This window comes from Nyctereutes procyonoides, unplaced genomic scaffold, assembly GCF_905146905.1.
Source record: "Nyctereutes procyonoides isolate TBG_1078 unplaced genomic scaffold, NYPRO_anot_genome, whole genome shotgun sequence".
NCBI lineage: Eukaryota > Metazoa > Chordata > Mammalia > Carnivora > Canidae > Nyctereutes > Nyctereutes procyonoides.
In genome coordinates, this window is record NW_026575034.1 from 20,950,852 (window position 1) to 20,957,173 (window position 6,322).

Below are 6,322 nucleotides of genomic sequence, written 5' to 3' on the forward strand. Positions count from 1 at the left end.
CCTGGTTGTGGAAGAGTCTCATTTCTTTCTTTGAATTGAGAGCCTCTTTGGAGGGTGTCAAGTTCAGATGAGGCTGCAAGAAGCAAGGGAGGGGAGGGCTGAGGGAAAATTTCCCTGTAGACCCATACTCTGCACCATGGCCTCATCTAGTTTAAGGCCAACTTATCCTGACGTGTTGGCACCTTGCTTTGTGGGAATTTGATGGGTAGAAGAGTAGACTGACAAGCTCCAACTGCTACACAGGGCTTTGTAATGGAAGGCCAGGCCATAGAGTGGCTCCTGACAGGCTCCAGGTTCCACTGGACCAGGAGAACTGCCTAAGATTCCTTCACCCATCTCACTGGCTGGGAAGGAGGGAAGGAGATGAATCTCGGCTTCTTAGATCAGGATGTACCCAGGGTTTGAGATTGGCTGGGGCTGGGAACAGAGGTCAGGGGTGAGGCACCAGAGCTGTGGGGTCTACTCTCAAGAAGTATCCTGAGCTTTCCCCTTCATTCTGGATGGTGTCTGGATTTTTTTTTTTTAATGTGTCTGGATGATTCACATAGGGCTGGGTGCCTCTCCTTCAGTCTGAGAGGTAGGTATAAGGCCAGAGTCTCAGATCTGGGCCTTATATAGTTGATGTGCTACATCTGGAGCCATCAATGCATCATGCCAGAGAGCTTGAAGGTGTTTATACAGTAATCCAGCAACTCTGGCACTCAAGATTAATCTCTTCCTCTCTATCGAAGGAGTAAATTTGTCTTCTCTTCTCCCACCTGCTCTGACAGAGTCTTCAAGGAACTCCCAGAAAAGGTCCCACTCATGCTTCTTTCATCCATTCACTTAGCACCTCATAATGTGTAGAACAATGTGTCATTCAGTGAATCACACAATCTCTCCCCTCAAGAATCTCCAACTCTATATTACAATCAAGAGGGGACCCTAGGGGCACTTGGGGTGTGTCTCTCATGAATAAATAAACAAACAAACAAACAAACAAATAAATAAATAAATAAATAAAATCTTAAAAAAAAAAAACCAACAACAGGGGACCCCAGACAAGGCATTAGATAAATGCAGTAAAGTGAGATAGATATTAAGATGGAAGAGCCTATATACAAAGGAGAGTGGAGGTTGGAGGGGTTAGGAAAGGCTTCATATGTAACACTTAATCTGATTTTTTTTCAATATTTTATTTATTTATTTATGAAAGACAGAGAGAAAGAGAGAGAGAGAGAGAGAGAGAGAGAGAGGTGCAGAAACATAGGCAGAGGGAGAAGCAGGCTCCATGCAGGAAGCCAGATGCGGGACTCGATTCCAGGACTCCGGGATGATGCGCTGAGCCAAAGGCAGACGCTCAACCACTGAGCCACCCAGGTTTCCCTAATCTGAATTTTAATGGATGAGTAGAATGTATGGAAGTCCTTTATACACACTACCTACTATGTACTATCATGCCAGGAACATTATAGGTAGAGGAGGCAACATGAGCAAAGAAAAGCCAGAGTAGAAGAAATAGCCAGGATTGGGAACCACAGCTACTCAGGAGGGCTGAATGAGGGGCTGGTGGGAGGTGAGGTTGGAGAAGGAGGCAGGGGCTTGTCAGCTCATGTCAGACTAAGAAACATGGATTTTGTCTGTCTTTGGGGCAATGAAGACCTAAGGGATTTTAGACATGGGCATGGCTTGCTGAGGTTTGCATTTTAGAGAGATCACTCTGTGACAGAGAGGATACTGAGTAAAAGGAGGTCACAGTGGATGTGAGGAGACCACTGAGGAGGTTGATGCTGTGGCTTAGGTGGGAAACCACATCAGCCTGGAAACTGGATGGCAATGAAGAAGAAGAGAAATAGGCAGATTAAAAATATCTAGAAGACAGTCTACAAGACTTGCTGATAGATTGGATAGAGGGGTGGGGGAAAGTGAGATATCTCCTCCAAACTGCTCCATTGCCCCTTTTCCCTATTCATAATTGCATGTTTGTTTGGAAATTTTGGGAATTTTCCATGGCACCCTCTTGTAATTCACTCCATGGTTAATACGTTTCTCTATATTCTTTACACACTCCATAGTTAGTACACATCTCTATCTCTTTATCTTCAGCTTTAACCGAAATCAGGCTCTACCCCTATGGTCCCTCCTCCTTTCCCTATAGCTGTCCCAATAGATGAACAACAGTATTAGCATTAGGATGACTCCCATACACATCTGTACCATTTCTCTTCCTCTTTCTATGCAGATTAAATTTCTCCTTCTTTGGCATCATGCAAGTGAGCCATACCATTTTTTTAAAAAAGATTATTTACCTATTTATTCATGAGAGACAGACACAGAAAGAGAGGCAGAGACACAGGCAGAGGGAGAAGCAGGCCTCCCCGCAAGGAGCCTGATACTGGACTCAATCTCAGGACTCCGGGATCACGACCTGAGCCAAAGGCAGACATTCAACCACTGAGCCACCTAGGCATCCAGAGCCATACCATTCTTATGGCCATTGTCTACCAACCTCCTGCCTATGTCCTCTCAATTGGTAAAGCCATCCAATTAGTATGGCCAAACTCTGACCCTAGCCATTATTCACAATTGCTCCATCTTTGAAAAATTTCCTTAAGTTCCACCATCCCATCCATTTGTGACAACTTCTTATCCTTCTGCTTCTTGCACAACTTCAATCTTCTCTTGCTCCTTGGGTTTAGAAACGCCTGATCCCTATATTATCTCCCAGTCCTCCATTCCCTCAAAGCCATTCTCTTCCTATCCAAATTAAACATCAAGGTCAATCAACTTCCTTAACAATACTTTTATGTCTTTGTCTCCTTTAACTTCTATTTAATCAAGCCATAAAGAAAGAAAAGAAATACAGGGACGCCTGGGTGGCTCAATGGTTGAATATCAGCCTTCAGCTGAGGGTGTGATCCCAGAGTCCTGGCTAATGAGTTCCACATCCGGCTCTTTGCATGGATCCTGCTTCTCCCTCTGCCTGTGTCTCTGCCTCTCTCTCTCTGTCATGAATAAATAAATAAAATCTTAAAAAAAAAAGAAATAGAAAAACCATTGTTAGATAGAGAAAGAGTGGGAACTTTAGAATCAGACATGTTTGAATTCCAATCCCAGCTAGGTCACTTACTAATTTAGTATGTTTGAGAAATTTAGCCTCTCTGAGCCTTGTGGTGGTGTAGGTATGTGTACATTCATGCATGTAATCAAAATAGGAATGTGTATTGTATCAATGACTGTTCAGTAAGCATACAGAAATCACTCCAGATATTCCAAGCAGAGAAGAGTTTAATGCAAAGAATTTGCTACAAAGTTGTAATGGAGGGGAGTGCCTGGCTGGTTTAGTTGGTAGAGAATGCAACTCTTGATGTCAGGGTTGTGAGGTTAAGCCTCGTGTTGGGCACAGAGTTTACTTAAAAACAACAACAACAACAACAACAACAACAACAACAACAACGTTGTAAGGGAAGCCTGGAGAAGCATAAAAACAAAAGCAGTTACCCAGAGACCAGGAAACTACCACCAATCTTGGTTTAGAGGAGCAAAACGGAGAAAAGTTACTGCCCAAAGATCAAGGAGCTGGAATCTACAAATCTGCACTAGCTGTTGATGCACCTGGAGTTTATATTGCTGATGCTACTGGAACTACTTCCACTTTTGCTAGGCAGGAACCGCTGCTGCTGATGTTGCCAGAAGCACTGACAAGAGCAGGAGGATGTCTGCCTTCCTCTCACCTTCCTCATGTGAGGGTTCCCACTGGTAGAACCTAGCTGGAATTAAGTGACAAAGGCATCTGAGAAATGTGGTTTTCAGACTTCTAGTCCTGTTGGTATAGGGGAGATTATAGAAGAATGGGTGTGCGGATGAGTTCCAGCAGGCAATATCTCCAACACAGATTCATCATAACTCTTGGTTGCAAGTAATAAAACTCAACTCAAATTAGTGTTAAGCACAAAGGAAGTTTACTGACATATTTGACTTCAGGCAGAGGTAAATATACACGTTAAATTGATGTTACCAGGGATCAGTCTCTCTCCAACCCTGAGCTCTGCTTTCTTTGAGTTAGCTTTGTTCTCAGGCAGGCTCATTCTTCCCTGTGGCAAGATGTCCACCAGGTTTGCCTTCTATGAGCACCTCTTGCTCAACAGTTGCAGGAAAATTCCTGGATCGAATTTCAACATGTTCCCATTTCTGAATTTGTCACTTTGACCTGATTGTGGGTTAGGAACCCAGCACTGATGTGGGTATGGGACTAGGATGATTCCTGTCTGAAGCTCATAGATTTAGAATGGGGTGGGCTGGACCTTCAAAGAACACTGATGTGCTGTTACCAATAAGAAGGGGGTGGGTGCATGTTGTGCAGACAACAAAGGCAATTATATATTCATAACAGGATAATCCCTTGCATGTTTTTGTTGTTGTTCTCCCTCCAAACTTCTTCTCTTCCTTAGCTAAAGACGTTGACAATGTTGCTATTACTAGGCATGAAATCCCACAAGCTCTTGCCTGTTCCACTTTATTAATTACCCTACCTATATCCTTGGCCTCACCCCTATCCCTTCAGCCTATAAAGTTAAGGGGTCTGATTCTTCTCCATGAGTCCTTGGTCCTACTTCCACTTGTTGCCTCCCAGATCTCCCTCCATCTCTCATCACCTTTTTTCTTTACTTTTAAATTCATCTTCTCTACAGGTATCTTTTTGTAGTTTATACCTATGTTTAAGTCTCTATCATCTTTAAAAAGACAAAATCAGAATCTTTAACTTACTATCACTCTTCAGCTATAGTCTATTCCTCCCTCCAAATTTTTCAAAAGAGGGGGTCTGCACTTTTTCATTCTACTTCTTCATTTTCATTTGTTCAATTCACTGCATTGTGGCATCTGCCCTTGTTTTCTGCTGACACAGACCATATCATGGGGATCTAGGCATTCAATGTTGCCAAACTCAAAGGATACTTTTTTTTTTTTTGCCTTGAACTTATTGGAAATCTTTGCTGCATTTGGTGCTGTTGACCACTTCTTCCTCCTTGAAAGTCTTTCCTCCCCTGGATTTCTTCCATGACATTACTCTCTGCTGATTCTTCTCTTACTGTTTCTTCTCAATTTTCTTCTTAGCTGTCTTCCTCTTTGCTGGCATCCGAAATGCTGGTACTTCCAGTAGATTCAGGCCTCAGTCTTTTTCTCTTCTCATCCTATATGCTCATCCTGGGAATGTATTAGAATAGTCCTGTTGAAGAAGGGTGTTGAGCAAGCCCTTGCCAGGTCTACCATGGGACTTATGAATTCTACTCCATATAATACTTGGAAAGATTTTACTCCTTACAGATTTTCAAATGATAACACCCAGAAGGAAGGAGATTTGTTGGATTGACTACAAGAAAGACTGCAGTATCAAGATAGTGGTAGAAAAGGCTGCTTTGCTTTACTGTCTTCGTTGCTAATAGAGATGAAAGATCTATTCTCCCATATATGGTGCCAACTGCCCGGTAATGCTAAATGGCTGATCTATTAATCCAAATAGTGTAAAGCCAGTACTCTTGGTAAATGATTCTGGATAGATTTGCTTCCAATTCAGGTTTTTCCTAAATAGGTTCAAGGTAATAATTTTAAAAGATTGTTGCCTCAGAGGGACCTACATTGGTCAGAACCACACATTGAACATCTGAGGCAGTTCTTAGGTTATTTTTTGCTCCTAGGCCATGGAGAACATCAGAAAGGGGAAAGAGATACACTAGAGAGAGGATGGATGAAGGGCACAGGTTGACTCCCCTTGATCAGAAAGCTTTGCAGACCTAGGAAGAGGTCAGGGATTCAAGAAGACTGCGTGTGGGTCAAACTGCACTACATGTGAACTGCACAATTTCCTTCTTACATCTTAGCTAATTAGACTTCTTTCCTCACCCCTCCCCCAATGTGTGCTTTTGATTATCAGAAGAGATTTCCCTGAATATTGAAGACACCCTACTCAATGGGGTTGGGAAGACAAGTATCTACTTTGTAAATAGGTGATATTTCTGGATTTATTTTTCATTTGCTCCTGAAGAAATCTGGAAGTCATCTCTTTATTCATACTTCCACAGCCAATCAATCAAATGATCACTATTTTTTTGTGAATTCCACCTATTGAATATTTATTAAACCTATGCAACTTTCTCCATCCCTATTCCTACCACTACAATCATCTGCTACCTAGACTACATCAATTACCTCCTAACTGGCCCCCACACTACCAATTTTGCTCTTCTCTTATCTATTCTCCATTAGCAGCTGGAAGTGATCTAAAACTCAAGGGGGAACATGCCACTCTTCTGCCTCAAACACTTTGGTGGTTTTCCATTCCCCT